Source organism: Corvus hawaiiensis, chromosome Z (genome assembly GCF_020740725.1).
Source record: "Corvus hawaiiensis isolate bCorHaw1 chromosome Z, bCorHaw1.pri.cur, whole genome shotgun sequence".
Taxonomy (NCBI): Eukaryota; Metazoa; Chordata; class Aves; order Passeriformes; family Corvidae; genus Corvus; species Corvus hawaiiensis.
The window spans coordinates 34,437,619-34,461,035 of NC_063255.1; the positions used below are offsets into that span (position 1 = coordinate 34,437,619).

Consider the following 23,417-nt stretch of genomic DNA (forward strand, 5'->3'; position numbering starts at 1 on the left):
CAAGGGAGGCGATTGTCCTGCTCTGCTCTGCTCTGCACTGGTGCAGCTTCACCTTGAACATTGTATGCAGTTTTGGTTACCACAATACAAGAAAGATATTAAGCCTGTAAAGAGGAGGACCACAAGGTGGTGAAGGGCCTAAGGGAGAAGCCATATGAGGAGTAGCTGAGGTCATTTTGTCTGTTCAGGCTGGAGAAGGGGAGACTGAAGGGATTGCATTTACAACTTCCTCATGAGGAGAAGAGCAGGGGCAGGCACTGATCTCTGCTCTGTGGTGAGCAGTGACAGGACCCAAGGGTATGGATTAAAGTTGTGTCAGAGGAGGTTTAGGTTGGATATTAGAAAAAGGTTCTTCACCCAGAGGGTGGCTGGGCACTGGAACAGGCTCCCCAGGGAAGTGGTCACAGCACCAGCCTGACAGAGCTCAAGAAGCATTTGGACAATGCTCTTGGGCAGATGGTGTGATCCTTGGAAACATCCTGTGCAGGGCAGGCAGTTGGACATGATGATCCTTATGGGTCCCTTCCAGCTCCACATATTCTGTGATTCTACGTGATTTCTGTGATTTTCATGAAGAAAAGAATCCAGAGATGGCCAGAAAGAGACTGAGGGGACCTCCAGAGAGAGAAAACAATGACGTGAGGGTAGCAGTCTCGTAGTATAGAGGGTGAGATGCAGCAGAGGCTGAATTCCTAGAGCAGACCTGGCTCTCACTTAACTGGGAGGTCAGAACACCAGCCTTGAGTTAAAGCTAATGAAGAGGGTTGGCAAGGCCAGGTTTATAGACAAGTTGAACAGTTCTAAGATCTACTTTATCGATCAAATGGCAGTGGGGAGCCAAAGAGAAATAAGTTTTAGTAATCATGGTAGTAGGTTGTGGGAATCCATACTCACAGTTTGGTTACCAGAACAGCAGAAAAAGATCAGGTCAAAATCTTTTGTAGAAAAAATATTTCATGTGTTGTTATTTCTTCATATTCTGATCATAGCAGTGGGTAGTGTTTAGGATAAAATCTCTCTGACCTAGCTAGGATAGAAATACTGCACTGGTTGTGACAGAGGACTGTTTTGAATAGAAAACAGGAAATTAAGCTCTGACTGAGATCTGTTTCTTATCATTTTTGTCCTACTTTGAAGTTCCTATGTCCAAAGTATTTTCCCTGCAAGCACAATATTGTTTTCATAGTAATAACTCCCCTCCTTTCCTCCCTTCATGAAATTAGCTGTTGATTCCTTTACTTACATATACTGTCTGAAGAAAACATCTGGAGCCAAGGCAGGAGTGAGGTATCCACGTCAGGGTCTGGAGTGTCCATCTGTGTGGCAACATAAAGGCACCAGGGAGTGTAATGAAACCTGCCCACGCTGCCTGGTCCGGAGTGAAGGAGAGGTCAAATGCCACTGAGCTCCAGATGTCTGGCTGAGTGAGGGGGTGAATGTTGGCTGTGTACCCGCAGTGCATTAATGGCCCATGCATTAAAGGCAGCTGAAGGTAAGAAATAGATGCTTTCAGCAGAAAGGACTAGAGCAGGTTATAGTTCGCAAAGGCAGAGAAAGCTAGCCAGAGAGCCATAGTCAGGTTGCGTTGTCTGCGTGACACCACACTTGCTTTCCAGAGTGACTGTGTCTCTCTTTTGCCTTCTGCATTTTATCTGTAGGAACAGGACCACTGCAAAATTTAGCAGTGTTTGGTGTGCATTTGCGTCCACAGCACAGAAGTAGCGGGGTGATGAGTGTGCACTAGAGTGGCTGTACAGAATAACCAGAGATTGCTCTGTTACTGACCCAAACATCCTGCACAATGTCAGGGCGACTGGGTGGGATGGGGTGGGAGATAGTCCAGGGAAAAGTGAGTATGAGTGATCAGCAGCTATGCACATAATCACTACAAAGAGGACACTTCTTAAACTGGAACAAAATACACAACATGAACAGCCAAAGAAGCAGAATAGCACCACCTTGCAGCTGGCCGCAAGCAGACCTGTGAAAGGGGGCTAAGAAAAAGGGAAAGGTTATAGTGGCATTGCAGAGTTTCCTTATGGGAAAGTGTCTCCTCCATATTAATGGAATCAAGAGCTTGGCCCTCCAGGGCACAGGAATAAGGCTACCTGTTTAAAGGCGCTGTTTTGCATTATGCACTCCAGGACCTGGGTGTCCTTCTCTGCATAGCTTTGTGGAGACATATCAGCAGAGGCAGTTCTCATTTCTCATCTTTAAATTAATTTGCCCCAAAAGAGGAAGCTGCACCGAATAACTTGGGGAGGGAAGGGGGGCGGGGTGGGGGCGGGGTGGGTTTCACTGCTCTGGTAAGAAGAAAACACCTGCCTTTGCCTCTTTAACCTGGTTTTCCATGACATGTCCATCAAAAAACAGCGTACAAAGGCCTGAAGGAAAGGCAGAGGTCTGGTACTTGGGGTAAAGTTGTGGAGGTCAAGTCCTTTTTTTCACAGTGTGAATCCCAACAATATTGTTGGGGGAGAAATGTCCTGCTCATACAGGTCATGTCCACTTCTTGTACAAATAACTGTACCTTATCTTATTCATCTTGTAATGCCCAGTTTTCAAACCCTCCTCCTTTCTATGAGGAGACTGGTACCTATGCATGTGATTTGCATGTTTGTGTATGCACTCACAAACACATACATGAAAAGTCTTGATAGCACTACTGTCATCTTGTCATAGGTCACCTTGATAGGGTTACTTTCTACTGGTTTTTACAGTGAAACAGTAGTACTCTTTAGGGCTTTCTATCTGGAATAGGAAATCTGGGAGCTGAAGAATATATCTGCAGGGACCAAATACTGCTCTAATTTTTCTGCTTCTCACAGCAGGAATTTTTGTTAGAAATCACTCTTAAAATTTAATCCGCTGAGATATGGTGCAATGCTACAATTCTCGGATGAATTACATACAGCATCACTGTGCTACAAAATAAATATTTCATATGGAATGTATTTTCTGAGCAACAATTATCTGTCAGACATGCACTACCCAGAATAAAGCTGGGGAGAATTTTCTGGGGCCCACAACAAGATAGGAAAGATTATAGAAAATTGCTGGAAGTTTGTAAATCACTGTAATAGTTCTTGTGTGTGCTGTTTGATGTTGTACACTCCTACAACATAAAGAAAAAACACAGCCTGATTGCCTTTAGCTTGTCATAGAAGAAGCTCTGCGAAGTATGATTGTGTGGTTAATAAAATGCCTAGATTACGGTTCATGATCTTGTGTGCTTGCATATTTATATATACCTAATTCTTGAATGTCTTGAGCCATCAGGTGACACTTAGATCATGAGGCTCTAACACAGGGTAGCTGGCCTTTTCAGTGTTGAGCTCAGCTTAAATTCTGAACTGTGTCTGTGGATTTCCTGCTCTGCAGCACAAACTAGACCTTGCCTCAGTGTAAGGCTAGTGCTCTTGCAGGGCCATAAGGACAGACCCAAACACTTCCTGCTGCAACATGCAGGTTTCTCATGCAAGTGTAGTGGCTGTGTTTAAGGTTGGCTTAACCAGATGCTGACACTGGCAGGCTGTGTTTGACAAAATTACACTTTAACACATATAATGCTAAAGGAAGTTACATGAGGAAACACTGAAGACATAAAACCTATTGGTTCTGGTGGTGCAAAATGTGTTGAAGACAATTTCTTAGCATACTATCATTGTTGGGATAAGCTTAACCATGATGGAATTGCCACTGAAAAGGGAGGTTGTGCCTTGCTCTCAGGTACGTGTTCTCTTTCCTATCAAAATTAGAAGTTATTTGCCAAGTCAGATAAGCTTGTTGATCTGGTTGAAAACTGTGCCTTCAAGAAAGAAATATTGGCCTTCAGTAAGATCAGAGAGTTTACATGTCTCATGGCTGAGGGACCCCTACAAACATGCAAACACACAGCAAACTTGAACAGCTGGGTATCACAGGAGAAGCAGAATTGCTTCTTTCAACAGCAATAGGGCCTAAGATCAGCCCACGGTGACACTGAAACCACATCCTCACTCAGGACCAACTCAGTGCTGCTCCTGATTCTCAGGGGATAAAAGAGCACCTGGTAAAAAACAGCTACTGGCCTGTTTCATAAGGAATCTCTCCTTTGGGTTGAAAAAGTCTTAAAGAAGCCACAGACAATTTATACCTCTGCATTTCCTAGGTGAATTGGATGTGACTCTCATTAATTGAATGTTTTTGTTCAGTAACAGCTGGGGACATTCGCAGACTGGCTTCAAGTCCTCTAAGGCACAAGTAGTCTTTATGGACATTTTCACTGTGGTACAGCTACAGGCTCATTATTGAAGGAAAACAAAGGAGGGAAAATAAATGAACATTAGATCCAGGCCATCCCAGCAGCTGTCACAGCCTACATTCCCATTTAAAATTATCCGAGCATATATTTTTGTGGAGCTGATGTCTTGTTCTATGACCTCTGCCTGTCTGGTCCCAGAGAGTTATCATGGATATCTATCATATAAAATTTCTTCATTTACCTTGTGGTGAAAAGCATTGAACAAAAATAACTTTGTCTCTGCCTTGGTAACAATATGAACCAGTTTCTCTTTGTTCACTGTAGACAAGCTTGTGAAAAACATTAAGTTTGATATTATTAGAGCTTTTTTTGGTGCCTAAAACACCTTGGAAAAATAAGAATTTCATGGCTTTCTAGAAGATGTACTCAGAATAGTTATCAGAAGTAAACTGATTCATAATCAATGCTGCCAGGAAGGCATGTTTGATGCAAAGGAAGCATGTGGGCAGTGGAGTAAAACAAGCTCATTAAAGGAAATAACAGCTGCCTCCATATATAGAAGTTGTTGGTAATAAATACCAATAATATGAAATTTTGATCAGCAATAAAAATGAAATTTATTATTCTTATGACTCATATGTGATTCTTTTTCTTCTCCTTATTCTCCTTCCTTCCCTACCATATGGTATCCAAACACGACCTAGATCAAGTGGTGGAGATATTCCAGCTATTGCCACTTGTGAAAAAACTATAGGCATCTAGACAGAAGGACAAAGCCATTGCACTGCTGAATGTTGTATCCGTTAGGTTTTTGATGTCTAATTTAGTGGTGGAATGGAGTATGTACCTTTTTTCATCAGTGCTTGAGATAAACTATGTGGCAAGAAGTGGGACTCACAAAGGCCATCATTACTAAGTCCTCAGTACAGAATTACATAAGGAGAAATCAAGTACCAAGGTTAGGCTGTTCCTTTCAGCTAGGTGACTTTCTGTCTTTTAGTGGACCTCCAAGGAACTATCTACCTCTCCTGACTCCCTTCCCTAAAACAGCCCTCGAGTAAACTGTCTTTTTTTTAGTTTAAAAATTTGGTGAAATTTAGATGTATCCTTTATTCAACCAGCTGTTACTCCCTAGTGTTGCAGCACAGTGGTATAATATAGCTCATAATAACTGAAACTAATTGCTAGTGTCAGGAAGACTGGCAGTGTTTCAGCAGAAGGGAACTGTACCATTAGTTAAATGGCTCTTGGGAAAGAGGCTTGGGGGGAAAAGAGAAAGGGAAAGGAAAAGGGAAAGGGAAAGAAAAGAGAAGAGTGAGTCAAGAGAACAGGAGAGACTGGCAGAATGACAAGCACCTCTTCTCAGGATCATTTTCCACTTTACCCAAATGCTCCATATGTTTCTCAACTTCAGAAAATCTTCAAATTGAGAGTCAAATTGTATATATTCTAAAAATTATGTTCATTTTCAAGATGTACCAAAAAAAATGAGCCTGACAATTTTAATTGATTAAAAACCATGGGGAAAAAAATGAAATTGATTGTATTTTTACTTTAGGGTTTCTAAACTATTCTCTGCCAGATTAGTATATGACACCTGCTAACAAAATTACTTGTAAAATAACCTCCAGATCTAAAAACCCATGAAGTAAATTCTGCAATAAAGTGATTGTAGGCCTGCACTAGTATCAACCTGCTAAGTAGCCACGGTCAGTCAGCTGCACAAACCCCCAGGTCACATCAGGGTTATGCCTGTCCCTCCTACTGTGCTGAGACCATCAAGGACTGGGTAGTAACACCTGGCTCGTGAGAGACATTCTGTTCTCATGAGTTGCAAAGGTACTTTCATTGTAAAATGTAGCTGGCAAGCTTAGAAAGTATTGCCATTCTCATTTGACAGATGGAGTAACAGATGTGGAGTGGTTAAGTGGTTTATTGAAGGTCTTAGATAAAGTTGGTGGCAGAGCTGAGAGTATTTCAAGGAGACTAAATCTCATGGCCTTGATCAAAGTGACACTCTTTGGAAGGCATCTCATTATTCACACTTGCTTTTTTGTATAATAGAGAACTTAATTCCAGTTACAGGAAAGGAGAATGATAAGAAATGGTGAATTATGAAAACAAGTCTAAAATCATTAATAAACAGAGGAGGATGTCTGAGAGGACCACTATGCTGAGTAAATCGGAGCATGAACACTACTAGTTCTGGCTTCTGCAAACAGAATTTGTTAAATTAAAAACTGGCACAAGTGATCTTTTGCTGAATTTCCAGATATGGGCTTAGTTTCCCCAGAGCTGTCTTCCATGTATTCCTGTTTTAAATCATGTAAACTATGACTTCCTGAAAATAAAAATAGCTTTGTTAAACTTAGAGTTTTAGTAAAGTATGTCAGATTACATGAGGCAGGAAAAGTATTTCTTTGCATAATAAAAGCTTGTGGCTAGTAACAAGACATTTAAAGACTTAAAACATATGCAACATTCTGAGCTTCCTCTCATGTTCACCAGTTCAACTCTGAACTGAGTGAATGCTACTTCTCTTCACAATTAACTTTCTCCTCATGCTGAAGTTTTAAACAACAATAAAGCCCTAAACTCTTAATCTGAATTCTTCTATCAGACAGAGAAGTGAAACAACATAGAGCAGTATAATCATTTTGTATTTTCTTCTCTATGCAGCAGGACTTCAATCGGCATTCAAATTTGTGAACAGTCTTACTGAAGGCAATTCAAGTATTCCCATACCAGGGAATAAAGAAGAAGAATATGCCTTTTTAACTTGTGAGGCAGATTGCTGCTCTAGAGTTACCCACACACAATCTGTTAGGTGAAATTGCAGCTTCTGGAAGTGTAGGAAATTGCAGCTTCTGGATGTCATGTAGGCAGCATTTAATTGCTGGGCTACCTGCACTCTCCTCAGAACAGGCACATGGCGAGTGCAAGCAGCACAAAGCTCAAGCACTGTGACAGGCAGTGTCAGACACGAGTGGCTTAGCACTTTAAATGAATGAGACAACTTGTCTGTATGAAGTTTGACATGGATGTGTGAAAGGCCAAGGCCTTAGCAATGTATTAGAATTATTGCAATTTTATTTTCAGGGAAAAACTAAAAGGAAAAGCTAAATCCTACAAATATCTCCTGAGATCCAAAAATAAGCAATGTACTATACCATCTTTCTGAGTTTGTTTCCAGGCCTGAATCACAGAGGACTGCTTGCATTGCATTTTGTCTGTTCACCACAATGTGCGTTTCAAGCAAGTTAGGGAATTTGGTTTTAATTCTGGTTCTCTGGTTAACACATATGGGGACCCTTTGCATCATCAAAGAATGGATGTTCATTCACTCTAGCCCAGTCAAAAGTATAATCCAAGAAGATTATTCCCTTGCTGAAGAGGGTGCTGAGGAAAGGGCCCTTCTTCCACGGGTACTTTCATTCATCCCTGTAAGTAGCTCTCTCTTTCACTTTTGCATTGCTGCAGGAGGTTTATAACTGTTGGCAATTGCAAACCCACTTCACCACTGACAGCAGTGAAGTGACAACTGGGAAAGATGTGTAGGAGAAGCAGGAGCTAAGAACACAGCTTTCTATATCACATTGCTGCCAGCCTGAGGAGACATTATAGAGCTATTCACAACATTTTCTGCAGTAGTTATTTTATCCGGGATAATAGAAGCACAAAATGAGAAAAAGTCAGCTTACAGAATTAGCAGCCTTGCAGTATTGGCATATTGTGACTATAGAAAGACAGCAATCACTAAAGTTGCTTCAGTTGTTTCTCTCCAGATAGCAGCATTGGCAATGACTCAAAAATACAGTATGAATTGCAACTGAAACACTGATACAAAAGGGAATAAAGAAGAACAATGGGGATGTTTTTAATGAACCACTTGCTCTTTTACAGGCAGTTTTAAGAGGTTATTTTTATGATTACTGTTATTTGCAAATGTGCTCCTGCTAGTACATACCTCTGACTCAGTTTGAGTATATTTTTTTATACCCTCACAGGAGTTTGGAGTTGCTGAAGCCGCATGGAAATGGTTCTCTCTCTGTCAACCATGCACGTGTGCACATGGATTTGATCTAAATATTTACTAATTCTCTGTAGAGAATATAAATACAACAATACAACAGTCCTTGTATGGCCAGGGCTTGACAGTCTAACACTTCTGAGCAATATTGAAGTGAAATATTCTATGCATAGCTGTTCAATTTACATCTTTTATTGTACATCACTGAATTCAGGTGGCCTAGGTCAGTTTTTAGGGCTCTCTACTATATTTTGAGATCTCTGTGTCATAATATGTTTATCTGACACTTAAACAAGTATACATAAATGTGGTTTTCTTTTCTGTACTGACAAATGAGGATCCAGCACTAGCTGTCTTTTTCAAACATGAAAATAGAAATAAGATAAATACCCTGTCTGGGGGAGATTGTAAAGATGTCCTGAGTATAGGCTGGGAAGGCAATGGTCCTGAGTTCTGGGAGAGGTTGTAAGTCACTTTCAAACCTTGATGGCAAAGTTACATATGTAAATCCATACTTAGGCATTATAATAGGGTACACGTTATGTTTGGGCTGTTTAGAAGAGACAGAAAGCCTAACACATTCTGGCCAAGTTCTGACCACGGTTTGCTAAAGTCTGCTATGTGATGTGTTTACTCTAAATCTGGAATAGTTCAGAAAGAAAATTTCCGCATGAGCAAGTAGCATGGTGCAGCAGAAGCAGTGCAGTAGAGGAAAATACTCAATGCAGAGGACCCAGTGTTTGCACTACACACATTTTGGAAGTCTTGGAAAACAAATGCAGGTGTGAATTAATAGGAAATTCCTGAATCCACAGTACTTGAAAGAAAAAATTCTTATAAGCAAAAGAGACAATTAGAAAATAATTGGGCTGCTCAAAGCAGGACCTGTTTACTGCCCTCTACAACAGGAAAGGAGGTTGTAGCAAGGTGAGGGTTGGCCTCTTCACCCAGGCAACTAGAACACGAGAAGAGGACACAGTCTTAAGCTGCACCAGGGGAAGTTTAGGTTGGACTTCAGGAAGGGTACCTTCACAAAAGGGTAATTAGACATTGGAATGTTTAGGCTGCCCAGGGAGATGGTAGAGTCACTGTCCCTGGAGGTGTTTAATACTGGATGTGGTACTTAGTGCCATGGTCTGGTTGACAGGGTGGTGTTTTGTCATGGGTTGGCCTCACTGATCTCAGAGGTCTCTTCCAACCTGGCTGATTCTGTGTGATTCTGTGATTTTGAGAGATGTGAGAACTTTCTTGTTTTGATTTTAAATATGACATAATGAGGGTCTTGAACATTGGTTCAAGGTAAACAGTGAACAACAGCAAAACTAACAGCAATCATATTAAATATGCTGAGTTTCCATTGCATTTTCAGCATGTTTCTGCTCCCTGTTTTCAAAGCAGTTGACCACCCTGAGAAATGAATGAAGACATAATCATTTCCTGCTTCTGTACGTCGTTTGTTGTACTAGTAAAAATTGTATATGCAGGGGTCATATATGGGTGAACTCTAAACAGAGAGAAAAGCCAGAGAAACTGGTTCAGACACATACACATCAGTAGTTACAAAATTTGAACTGAAACTTGACATATCTGAGTTTTTCTAACATTAGTATGGGACAAACAGACTGTGTCTTTACTGTGGCGTAAGGGCACTTTGTGGCACATCCCACATTCTGGACCACCAACATACTGAACATAGGACCTGCTGGAGCACATTGCACGTCCCCAATAAGCTGCTACTCCTGCTCAGCTCTGCATAACAACCAAGGTACAAGAGGCAGGTGCAGTGTGTTCCCACATCCCTGCCTGTCCACCAACTCTATCCTGGCATCTGCCTCTCAGCTATATCCTGGCATAAGTGTGCACACCTAGATTGAGAAACTGGAAAGACAGTCACAACCAAATTAATAATATATGCTGAAATGCATGGAATTGATAGTGACAGGTAAACATGAAATTCTCAGCACAGATGAGGCATTTTCTGAAACTGAATCTGTCCTGTTCCTGGGTTATAAATTTGCATGTGTGGAAGAACTATGATGCAGAGGTAGTTTTGGGAAGGAAGGGAGGAATTTTATAGCTTCAAGAGGAGGGTTTAGGGTTGTGTGTCTGTGTGTATATGTTTGTATTCTCTTTAAGTATCATTTGGGAGAAGTGGCAGTACGAAATTTGTAAAGGAAGACCAGAGCATATTGAGGTATTCTGTTCCCACACCAGATTGTTGGGCCATAATAAACAGAACACAACCCCATGTCTCTAATTTGATACTTTGATAGTCCCCCACTGTCTTTCTGCCCAAGGTAGACAACTATTCTGTTATTAAAGTTCCTTTAAAACTAACTAAGCTTAACCCAGTTCCCACTGAAGTCAATGAGAATTGTTAAATTGATTTCACTGGGAACAGAAATAGGCCTTTAGGACATATCCTTCCATTACTATTTATTTCCTTTTATTTTGTCACATTATGTCATCATAAGTACATCTGCATTCTTGAAGAAGTGGGCATGGGAGATAGATAAAGAATTTCATTTCCCAGGAAATCTCACATTATTTTCTAAATCTAGGATGGGTTGGGGGAAGAGCCCTCCAAATCTGTCCTGTAACCCAAATTAGTACATTCTTTTTGTTTAAATTCCCATTAACATGTGCCTAGATATTAAACTTGATTTGCCCTTACAAATATCTTATAAAGTATCTCGCAATACCAATCTCTAAACTTTTGCTAAAGGTTAGAATTTTTTTTTGTCAAAAAATTCCAACCTTTTCTGAGTGGCGTGAATCTGCTGGTGTAACATTACAGGGAAAGCTCTGGCAGCTATGCGGAACAGGTTTGAGCAGCATTGGTTGCCAGCAGCATGTCTTTGCTGTTGTTCCCACTTGTTTTCCACATTAGTGAAGTTGCTCTAGCACTGACAGCATGCAGGTTAAAAAAAATCTTTAAACAAAAGCTTAGTGCTTGAGAGGATTTAAATAGTTTTTAAACATGATCCCACATGGCATGGGTAAATTGGGCTAACTATTTTCCAGTAAGATTGTGGTTTAAACACAGATCTGTCTATCAGCACTTGAAGTGCCATGGGGACAGGGCCATAAAATCAAACTACAATATATAAGCAGATGCTGACAAAACTGTAAACACTGGGGGGGAGGGGAAGGGGAGTTATGAAGCAGAACATCATTCCCAGTCCTACTCCCACAACTCCCTTGCTTTTGGTGTCCTACACACCCTCTTCTACCCAATAAAGCCCAAAATAGCCTGTGTGGTACTCTTTGATGTTTTGAATTCCTTGCTCCTGGACAGGGCAATGTGGTGCGTTAACAACAAGGATGTCGCAGCTCATTTTGGTTCTGTCACACAGGTAGGCTGCAATACCCTTGGCGAAGCTAGTGGTGGTTAACTTGTTTCCAAGTGTGTATTTGGACTAGCAGAGCTAGAGATACAGAACAAAAAGGAAGCAATCACGTGGTGGAGACAAAGCACCAGAGTACATGCTGGCTTTCCAAAATTACACATCCTTATACCCTCCAGGACACAATCCTATTTAGATATCATTGCCATGTACAGCTCAGCTATGGGTTAGACCTTTTACAGTTTCAGTCAGGTATTCAGCACAGAAATCCTTGGAATATTTTCCTAAATATATAAGTGAGTGGAATATTTTATACAGTTGCTCCCTGCTGCTGTCCTGCATGTGCTCATTATAACTCTTCTTATTTAACTTTATTTCTGTTTGGTTTTGGTTTCTTATGCACACTGTAAACAGTCTCTTTGTTGGGGATTTTTAAACTGGAATACAATTCACCAAAAGTTTGCTCGGACTATTTTTGGGATGTTAAAAAAGTATTATTTGTGCTACTTAGAAAAGGGTAGCCTGTTAAACTGCTGAACCTGGTCTGCTAGAACACCTGACTAGTATTCATACACTAGTGTGCTTTGTTTACAGAATGAACTGTACTGTGATAAATAGCTGAAATCTACTCAGACACATAAAAATTCTATTGCTTTTTAATAAGAGATGTTCGTGAAGTTGCTGTAAATTTCAGTGGGAGTTCAATATCTGGAGCACCACCCAGATCTAAATTAGAACCTGAATTACCTTTACATTTAAAGCATAGGTTTTTTTTAAGTTTGTTAACAGAGTCTTATCGTGCAGTGCCTGTTCTTTCTTTGCAATTACTCAGAGTCCACCAAGCTCTACTCAAATTGCTAATTAGCAGGAGCTGAATGCATCTATTTAAAGGGGAAAATCAGGTGTGCATTCCTTTGCCTTTTTTTCACAGAAACTTAATTGTATGAGTTAGCTTGTTTCATTACTTTCACCTCAAGTATTTTCTTTAAACAGTTCCAGAACAAGATGGACTCATGTGAGACAAGTTGTGAATTCTGAATGTTCCAAGATTTCTCTGAGTCATTTGAAGGGAAGATGTTTCTCAGCACTGCAATCACCTCCTGCTGTGCTACTGTTGATGTCCCACAAAAAAAGGAGGTTCCAGGAATACTTGCAATACAACAGAGAGCAAGTAGTGTCAGTTAAAACAACTTTTGTGCTATTAAAAGTGTCATCATAATAAAATGTATTTAAAGTCTCGTCTCACTGAATGAACACCTGACACAAATACCGGTGCAGTAGGAAGGATGCTTTGGTCATCTCCCCCTCATTACACCAGTACCAATCTACTGCACTGCACCTGCTGTTGACTGCCAGGTATAACCCTGAAGGCACAGCAGCAAACTGCTTCCCCTGAGTGCTCATACTCCTGAAACCCACTTCTTCTGACACTTCTCAGGAAGGCATAATTGATTATCTTTTAGTTTGCAACTTACCTATTAATTCAAATAGCTGAACATTTTTTTCCAGCACAATTTCCAAGGCATTAAATCCCCTTAGTTCAGAAATACGTTTGTATTTAGTTTTGTTTTTCAATATGGTAAGATTGTATTTAATTCAGGTTAAATATCACGATGCTCTGATATGTTAGACAGAAATGTTGCTACCGAGAGCTCAGCAGTTACATCTGAGGAAAGCTTCCCATGTTTTGCATGGTTTCCTGAGAAAAGGAAATAAATTAACTATAGACTGGTAATGGGAAAGAAAATGGTTGATTAAAGCTGCCTTCTCAACTTTTTTGCCGTAGGGGAGAAAAGGCAGTCACTCAACACACAGAGGAAATAGAGTTTAAGATAATATTTGGATTACAGTGTTATTCGATTTTATTGCCACTATATATTGCTAAAGGCATAAAGCAGGAAAAAATGTATTCTGGCTGCCTATGGCAGGTGTGATTTTCATCATTTCAACTGTAGTTGGGTAGATCCATTTTCTAGACCAATTCTCCCAAATCCATAAATGTGAAAATGTAAGATTTCTCTACACCTATTTTCCTCTTATTCTGTTTGCTCTCTTTCTCAGTTTTGTGCTAGATCTTTCCTTTTTGTTTTTTTTCCTTTTTGTTTTTTTTGTGTCCGCATAAGTAAGGCTCTTCTTACCTTAGTTCAACCTGTACATACTGTGCCTATCTGTGTGTTTATCGTAAGAATGTAAAGTCCCAGATTTGTAGACTCTATAAGTTTGAGTAAAAGAGGTAGCCGAAGAGATAAGAGAAACACTGTCCAGGAGATGGAAAACACCAGAATCTTGTTTCCCTTTATTAGACTGTGGAGAAATTACACAGTAGGGACTTCCTGAATATCTCCTCTGCAAGAAATATTCTAGTCATTTGACTTTTTACCACACACCAGGGAATCAATTGCAGGACAGAAAATCTAAGAAACTAGAATATATGGGTTACAGAATTCATGGAACTTCATCCTGTTCTCTTACTGACAGCTGTATTTCAACATACATGAATACATTTGTCTTCTTTTGTAGTTTTGGCACAGACTGAGATATCTCTTCCCTTTGCAAATCTGAGACTAGCATTCAGAATGGATGCTAACATCCATTTCAACTTCAGGAAAACATTCTCCTACACCATTTTCAATGTTATTTGCTACATCAGTGGGCTTGTTTGGTTCAGGAATGAAAAGGCAGGTGTTTAGGGGCAGGCCTGTGCAGACACCCATGCCCTGTTGTGGCAAATTCTCTCTGTCTGGCAGTGCAGCTGGACGTGCAAAACTGCACCTTCCCCAAGAATGAATCAGTGAGGCTGATGGCAAGGTGATAAAAAACCTCTATAACCTCACACACACATTTTCTGGGGCGTGAATAGCAGCTGAATTTAATTTTTCAGGTGACTTCTTATATATTCTGCCTCTGGCTTGACCTGAGAGTTTTCCGAAAGACTCCCAGCTGTGCTAGCAATTAGTGGGATTCTTGTTCTAGGAAAAACTCAGCATGGTTTTCCAAGCACATCAACTAGTTGTGAGCCCCAACTCTTTTGACCAGTGCTATGGACATGAAATAAACACCTCTACTCATCCCTGTCTGACATCCCAGTTGCAAGTTCAAACCCTATGCTTCAGGCCCACAGTCACTGTTCAAATGCTGAGGGCAGTTATTTTCTTCTCATGAATATGAATACCCTGTTCAAAACAAATGTCAGTTTGTGGTGGCCTAGGACTGAAAACAATTCCAAATTAAACTAGCAGGTTGTCAAGAGATCAAAAATACCAGTGTATGAGCTGATGCAACTTACTGCCAGTTACATAAACCAGGAAGGCATTTTAATGGAGTGATTGATGGCACAGCAAATACTACTGCAAGAAGTCTTTTAGAGTTGACCTATCATTTTTAGGTTACCTATCCATTAGCTGAGTAAGATTCTGTTCACTTGCCTAAAATTAAATAATTAAATTTAACTAGCTATAATAAACAGTGTAGGATAAGAAAAACAAAATCAAAGGAAAAGATACACTGTATTTTATGAGGTGGAACTGAACATGAAAGCCCCTGGTATAAAGAAAAAGTATGCAAACACACATAGCCCTCTGTTAGGACCTGAAATTTTTTACAAGGTGAAAAAACTGGTCCCACTGAAGACAGTTGTATGTCTTCCACTAAGTCATTTAAGGTCAGGGTCAGACTGAGATACTTCCCTGTGTTTGGGAACCAGGGAGCGTTTAATGGATATGACAGAGTTCTCCTTAGAAGCACAAAATACCCCTGACACTGGATACACCATCCTATTTTATTTTTCAAGACTCAGAAATAGAATTATTCTGAATGTATAGGGAATGCCGGTTTTCTTTTCATGTTCCTTTCGTTTTGGTGATGGGGCAAAGTGGGTTTGCACAGCTTAAAGTAAGAAAAATCAGTGGAGATTTATACTGTTATTAGATGAGGGCTTACCAACTTGTCATTAATCCTCAGTAACACTGAGTTGGTTCTATTGCAAGGACAGGCAGCTTAATAGCAATTAGAATGTGAGTACAGCCGGCTTGCAGTTCAGAACAGGGCGGGTGTAGTTGCACTGAAAAAAAAAAAAAAAACAAGTATAAATCTTTAGTGGAAATGGCAATTAAAAAAGAAAAGAATGTAGTGGGAAAATTAACTCAAAGAACTAAACCCATGTCAGCTTTCAAAAACTGCTGGCTGGATGCTAAAAAGTCAGAGGACTTTTTCCCAGACAGATAAAAGCTTCCTAGAAAAATACTTTAACCTAGCTAGCAGCACTAATGAGATGTCTGTAAAACTCTCTGTGCCATTAGCAAGGCACTAGGAATATTAACAGCAACAGTAAGAAAAATTAGATGTCACAAAGGATTCCAGAGTGTTTCCTCCCATTCCCAGACCATTCTACCTGTTTTCAGGGTAGCATGTTGCAAAGCCTGTAAAATGCAAAGCCTGCTTTTTACTGTGCCTAATGGAATGCCCCCAGTCTCTGGTAAAACCAGTAAAATTGTATTTTCATAAACAGGAAACCAAAGTTAATCCCTAGAGCTTCTGAAATAATAATGATTTTTAAAAGTGTGGAATTATTTATAATTTGTATCACAATAGCAAGTAGAGAAGCCAAACAAATTGGGAGTTGCTTAATACTGGGCAATGTGCAAACATAGCACAAACATCACAGAAATATGCAACCTAAACAGACCAGACAGCCAGAGGGTGAGAGAGGAAACAAAGATGCATGCTAAATAATTACGAATTTCCAAAGCCAGAATAAAAACCAAAGGAAGTTACAGAAAACACATTAGAAATCTAATTACCATGAGGGATCTTGCAAGTGTAAAAAACGCTATTGTTTGTGGAGCTTCATTTCTGTCAGAAAAAAGGATAATGAATGAAGGTATACAGATATTTCACTGCAGGCTCACAGTGAACCAACTACATCACTGCAGCTACTTAGCAAAGTTCCTTTCTGATAGAAACAGTACTATTATCTGAGAAAATCCCATTGGATTTTCACTTGGTGAGTTTCTTTTGTATAACGATCTTTGTTTTATTATGCAGAAAAGCTCTGAGCCACTTTGCCAAGTTCAGGTCTTTACATGTTGAGTGAGAAGTTACTGAGTCAAGAGGACACACATTCTTTTCCATTCTCCCCACAATTTTTTGGTGAGTGGTAAATCTGCCTCACGCTACTTGGTGAAAGAGCACCTCAGCTTGCGTTTCAGGTCTCTGGATCTAATTCAGAAAAAGACATATACTACCTATAAAGCTTTAAGGGAGCACGCATGGTGCATCAGCTTCTGCACAGGCAGTTTGTCAAGCCAAACACAGGGATTTGTATGCAAAATGCATAAAGATTCAGAGAGTTTGTTGGGACTTCCAGGTGAAACTTCTGCATCTTCTGGAAAAAAACCACAATTTTTTTCCTTACCTTGGCTTCTTCACAGAGAAGAACCAATTAGAGGAAACAGTGGAAAGTAAATATCCCCAGCAGCTTCCTCTTTCACCCTAAAAGACAAGCAAGAAGTTAGTCTTTCTGCTCCACTCCCACCACCTCCATTCACTGGGCTGACCTCCCCTTAAAACTGGCAGCTATGATTGGACTCTCCTTCTGCATTGGCCACAAACAGACCCTTGCAACCAACTGAACAATCAGAGCATAACACATTGCCTCTTGTTAGCTGAGCCACATTAATGGACTGTATTCCTGTTTCCTTGGCTTTGGCAACTGCAAAACAATACACATTTGCCTAGGCTGCTATCAGAAATCACAGAATCACCAATCATTTAGTTTGGAAAAGACCTCCAAGATCATCAAGTCCAACCTTTGACTGATCACCACCTTGTCAACTAGACTATGGCATTGAATGCCACTCCCAGTTGTTTCCTGAACATCTCCGGGGATGGTGATTCTACCACCTTCCTGAGCAGTACATTCCAATGTTTAACAAACCTTTCCATGATAAAGTTCCTCATGAAGGTATGAAGGTAGACAGTTGCCACAGGTAAGGAATAAAGGCATGGTCAGCTAATGCAACTCACTGAGTAGTTGTCTTGACCACTTTTAATTGCTGGTACACCCCTTCACTGGCTTCTATATGGCTACACCAGAAATAGGGGAATCCCATGATGTTCATGAGTGTTACATCCACATACTAGTATTTAGTCACAAATAGCATGCGCATTTTATTGCTCATTCAAGAAAAGCAAACAACACACTTAAATTTGGAATTATAAGCTAATTTTTCCCTTTTAAAATCAATCTTTCCTTTTTTTCACAGACACCATCAATCCCAGTAATGAGAGATTTTTCTGTCTGTTGTGTTCAGTATGTTAACTAGCAAACATTCAGGACCACAGAATGGGAAGAATGTCATTTACCATGAAAGGTTCATATAAATATTGAGTTATTTCTGCCTGATCATTTATTTCGTTCTTTGGCATGAGGCCCTGAGGACAGCAGGAGAGGAAGAGGTTTTTAAAAGATGACGTTCTTGCTTATCTTTTGATACGGCAGAAGTAATTAGTAAAAGTAGTCAGTAATATGGGCAAGACTGTCACTGAAGAAAGAAATAGGGAGAATTGTCAGTATTTAGTCAGAGGAACACAAGAGAGATACTTGGAAAGTGGTAAAGACACCATGACTACACTTTTGAGGAACTAACCATAATAAAGTAGAAGAAAAACTGTTGGTCAGAGCACGTTTGTCCAACACAGTTCAATCTTTGGAAGGCTTAATTGAGTTTATTTGCAGGCATGGCTGCCTCTATACACAGTTTGTTCTCACACACAACATGATTAGTACTTTGTTAGTAACAATGGCAGCTGAATACATTGCTGCCAGAAGAAGCCTGGCACATGATGGTCCTCTGACAAGAATTTGGCATATGCTTTCACAATGCAGATCAATCTTCTGACTCTGATGCTAGACCTGGTTTGAAGAGGTTGGCTTCTTACAGGTTTATGCTGTTGGCTACACAATGTCACTTTGGGCACCCTAGTGTCTGTTGAGACCCATGATGGTGGAGAGGCCTGAAACTCTGAAGTTGTACCAGAAGCATCTAACACAGATGACTGTGGATACACTTGACACATCTTTGTTCCTTGAGGGGAATTGCTGTGGGGAACAGTTGAAACTGGGTGTTATCACAGTGCATGATGAAAATGCCACAACTCTTTAGAATATAATGGTACTACTAATTTGGACAGTGCTTCAGGATATCATTACTGTGTTAGCAACTTTGGCCAAAGATTTTTATTATGTTTCTGCAATTCATCTGCTCCTGCATGAAATGTAACCAATAAAAACTGGAAGTTCTTACATTACATATCTTAAATGTACTATATTGAAACAACATTTTGCATGGTGTTCCCCTTATTGGTTCATATGCTTACGAAACCAGAATATTTCTGCTGATGCGTAAATATACTTACTCCCAACATTTCCACGTTTTTTTCTGTGCAAGTTCAATACAATTTCTTTTAGAATGTCTTTTTCAACATTGCTTTGCTCCTTCTCACAATAGTTTTTCAGGAGTGGACTCCTGAGAAACAGAACTTGAGAAAGAAAACGAACTTGTGGTTTTAGACTAACTGGATCTGCACCCAAACTCTGAATTAAGTTTCTGGTTTTACCACATACTATATATGTATGACCTGAGGCAAGGTATACTGTCTCTTTATGCTTCAATTTCTCATCTTGAAAGCAGGGATAATAATAGTTTCTCTACATCACAGGATTCTTGTGAAGTAAAATCCACGAACCGTAATGAAAACCTTCAGCAGAATGGAAATAACAGTTGCAGGTGTTCTTTGCAGGTATGAAATAAGGCAAAGTGCTGGGTCCTGCATTTGGGTCTCAGCAAATGCATGCAGCTCTACAGGCTGGGGGAGAGAGCTGCTCAGCAAAAAGGGACTTGGAGGTGCTCATTGAGAACCAGCTCAATGGGATTGTGTTGGTTTAACACAACCTGGTTTTTGGTGGGCAGGAGAAAAGCTTTGAAACTTCTACTATGTCTGGCACAGAGCCAATCACTGAAGGCTCTGACAATGAGCAGGTTACTAGCCCAATTAGAGATGTTGGTAATGCCTCTGTGATGACATATTTAAGAAAGGAAAAACCACGGGAAGTTCTATTTCTTCTCCTGAGGGGTGGTGAGGCGGTTGCCAGGGCCCTCCCGAGACCGGGGCCCTCCCGAGACTGGGGCCGCCCGTGCAGTGCCAGCGGGGACCATGCAGCCAGGGCTGCCCATGGAGTGCTGGCAGCGACCACATGGCCTGCGATGAAAACATGGCGAGCAGTTCCTCGATGTGGAGCCCAGGCAGGATCAACCTCTCAGCGTTGCAGAAGCTTTGTAAGAACTTTTCCATTGATAGAACCTGAGAACAATAATGCCTATGGACAACAAATTCCTTTCAAGTCAGAGAAGAATAAAAAGTGAGGACATGTGAGGAGAACCAACATGGCAGCACTGAGGTCAGCGCAAAGGATGGAGGGGGAGGAAATGCTTCGGGCGTCGGAGCTGAGATTCTTCTGCCCATGGTGAGGACTACAATACAACAAATGGTTTCCCTGTAATTCATTAGGTGCGTGGGGGGAATGCATGTACCCATAAGCAGCCCATGAAGAAAAATGCTCATGCTGGAGTGTGTGGATGCTGAAAAGCTGTCACCTAGTGAGGAACTTGAACAGAGAGAGAAGACCCTTGCTTCCAGAGATAAAGAGAACCCTTGCTTCCAAACTAGAATAGCTTCTCCTTGAAAGATTAAATCCCATGAACTAAAATGGTCCATGCTAGGCAGTTTTGGAAAGACTGCACCGCTCATGGGAGGGACTCACATTACAGCAGGTTGGGTGGGCTGCTGTTCGTGAAAGTTAAAACCATGCTGGAAAAGTTCACAGAGAACTATCTCCTGTGGGAAGGATCCCATGGCAGAAGAAAGAAACTCTTTCCCTTAAGCGTACTGAAGAAAGAGTTTTAAGAAGTGAAAGACTGACCAAAACCCCATGTTTTGTCTCCTTGTGCGGTCGGTGGAAAGAGGGAGGGACTGCAAAGGAAAGGTGTTCTAAAGGTTTATTTTAGTTCTCATTACCCTTTTTACTTTTAATTCTGTTAATAATAAATTTTCTTTATAGTGTTTAAGTTTTGAGCCTGTTTCGTCTTTAAAATGTTTTTCCCCTAATCCTTACCTCAACTCATGAAGTTTTCATTTTAATTTCCCCTCCTCTGCTTAGCTATAGCAGAGGAAAATGAGTGAATAGTTTTTTCGTGGGTGCCTAGCAATTAGCCAGCGTCAAACCCCGACAGTGAGCCAGTGCGTGCCCAAGTGGCCAAGAAGGCCAGTGACATCTTGGCCTGAACCAAGAATAGTGTGGCCAGCAGGACTAGGGAAGTGATCATCCTCCTGTACATGGCATTGTTAAGGCTGCACCTCAAGGTTGGTTCTGGGCCACTCTCTTTAAAAAGGACGATGAGGTGCTGGAGCAAAGGGCAAACAAAGGTTTGCCTTTGAGGTGCTGCAGTGAAGGGCAACAAGGCTCATGAAGGGTCTAGAAAACATATCTTATGAGGAGTTGCTGAGGTAGCTGGGTTTGTTTAGCCTTGAGAAGAGGAGGCTCAGAGGGAACCTCATCACTCTACAACTCCCTGAGAAGAAGCTGTAGTGAGGTGGGTGTTGGTCTCTTCTACTGTGCCTGCAGTGAGAGGACCAGAGGAAATGGCCTTCAGCTGAAACAGCAGAATCAGATTAGATACTAGAAAAAAATTTATCACTGTCAGGGCATGTCAGGCATTGGAACTGGTTGCCCAGGGAGGTGGTGGAGTCACCATCCCTGGAGGTGTTTAAGAGGCATCTGGATTTGGTGCTGGGTGATGTGGGTTAGTGGATTAGGGGTTACAGTGGTAGTGCTGGGTTGATGGTTGGACTTGATGATCTTAGAGGTCTCTTCCAACCTAGATGAGTCTACAGTTCTAAATAAGGTTGTTCATCATCTAAACACACACAGCAGAAACACCATTGGCAGGGCACTGAACTGAAACTGGTTTTCAGTGAGTGGCTCTTCAAGGGAAGATCAGTGTCAGGGCATGCCTGATGCAGGCACTTCTCACACTATGTCCTTCTGAAGGCAAATTAGACATAAGTCTATTGGTGGACACAAACAAAGTCGTTTTAGAAAAATATCCAAAATTGTAAAAACACAGTCTAGAAAAATAATAAACCACAAATATGTTGACAGTCAAAAAATGTAATGTATGCCACATTTTTCATTTTAACTCATGCCATCGGACCATGAATGATGTGCAAAACCGGGAAAAGTCATTCACAGGTGAGACAGCAGTTAAAGTCTCTCTGTAAAGAACCACGGCTTGATGGCACCACAGTGTCAGAGTATAGCTGCCAGCCATAGTTCTGCACCCAGCAAGAAATACCTGATATTGCATGTTCATCGTGTTTCATATTTGAGTCATGCTTGCCACCTTCAGCATTTTTCCTTTCTTTCTTATTTTTGAAAGACAGTGTATGACCTGTTGGAATGGAGCGGAGATAGCTCTCTTCGAGAGTCGCAGTGGTACCCTATCCATTTTGAAGCAGTAAACCAGCTACAGGTGTGGAGGACCCATGATGAATCACCACGTCTCTGTCAGCAACTGAAGTTGCTGCCGGGGCTACGGGGGGTGTAGGACAAAGAAATTTTACCGACACGCAGAGTGGGCTTGCTGCTGTCAACAGCTGGGGGTGAGAAGACAAACCCCCTTCTCATTTCCTTGTCCGACCACCAGCACACCAGCTTTCGTGACCTACTTTCCGCTACTCCTTAAGCCCGCGGCGATGCCACCACATTTTGGCTAGGCGACGGTCAGCGCTGGGGTCCCGCTGCGGTGGGCAGCGAGCCGCGGGCGGTCGCAGCGCAGCGGGGCGGGCAGGGAGCGCTGCGGCGCTGGCGGAGCCTCGAACGCGCGGCGGCAACGGAGGAGGAGCGGGCGGCACAGCGATAGCGCTGACAGGCAGCGGCAGCCGCTCTTTGTCCCCTCCCCTCCCCGGCGCGCCCAGACCAGCCGGCAGCGCGGAGCGGAGCGGGCCGGCCTGGGGACTCCTTCCCCGCGCCGCCGAGGTCGCCATCTTCACCCCCGGGCTCGCCTCGGACGCTGCTGGCCGGGCTCCCGGGGAGCCACCGGGAGCCTGCGACGCGCCCCCCCCGCTGCATGTGACCGGCGGGCGGTAGCGGCCTCCTCCGCGGATCTCGGCTGCGTCCTCCTCCGCCCCCGGCGCGGCGGGGAGGGGGCGCGGGGCGCCCGGCAGCGGGAGACGGAGGTGCCGGAGCGCGGCGGGCCCACAAAGGAGCGGGCGCCGCCGTGGGCAGCGGTGAGTGGCGGGGCAGGGGTGCGGAGGTCCCCGCTCTCGCCGCCCTTCCCTGTACCTGCCGGCGGGCTGGGCTGCGGCCACTCCCTTTCCCGGGGGCCCGCAGAGAGCGATGGGGGGGGGGGGTTGTGTCGCGCCGCAGCCTGGGACCGCCGGCGTTTCCCGCACCGACAGCCCCACGGCCGGGCAGCGGCGAGCAAGGGCCGAGCGAGGTGCCCGGGCGGCGGGGCCGGTGCTGGGCGGGGCGATGCGGGGGAGGCTCCGGCCGCGCCGCCTCGGGAGCGGGCAGTGCCGCGGGCGCGGTGGGTGATGCTCAGCCGTAATCTCGCTTGACGCTCGGACAAAGAGGAGCGAGCAACAAATTTTGTGGTGGGCGATAAAAAAAATTATGAAGAGTGGTTTGATTTTCCTGGGTTTGTGGTTTTTTTTGGTTTTTTTTTGGTTTTTTTTTGGT

The 23,417-nt window shown here is 42.3% G+C and overlaps 1 protein-coding gene and 2 long non-coding RNA genes across 5 annotated transcripts in view; 2 read left to right on the forward strand and 1 right to left on the reverse strand.

Moving 5' to 3' along the window:
- The first annotated feature begins 116 nt into the window (after positions 1-116).
- Positions 117-21,327, forward strand: LOC125320057. Its single transcript, XR_007200978.1, has 3 exons — positions 117-126; positions 3,171-3,179; positions 21,174-21,327. It is a non-coding gene; the product is annotated as an uncharacterized LOC125320057 (long non-coding RNA).
- On the reverse strand, positions 1,363-17,112 carry LOC125320058. The gene is made up of 3 exons (XR_007200979.1): positions 17,034-17,112; positions 15,560-15,680; positions 1,363-1,486 (listed from the first exon to the last, which is right to left on the reverse strand). It is a non-coding gene; the product is annotated as an uncharacterized LOC125320058 (long non-coding RNA).
- A 1,549-nt stretch (positions 21,328-22,876) lies between the features above and the next one.
- The window catches only part of CDC42SE2 (CDC42 small effector 2), an 82,290-nt gene continuing 81,749 nt past the window's right edge, over positions 22,877-23,417 (forward strand). For 2 of the 3 annotated variants that reach the window (XM_048291687.1, XM_048291691.1), the window contains exon 1: positions 22,877-22,966. The gene's annotated coding sequence lies outside the window, so the exon portion shown is untranslated. Of the gene's footprint in view, positions 22,967-23,236; positions 23,333-23,417 lie in introns of those variants that run through there. The other variant, XM_048291688.1, reaches the window with a different exon arrangement.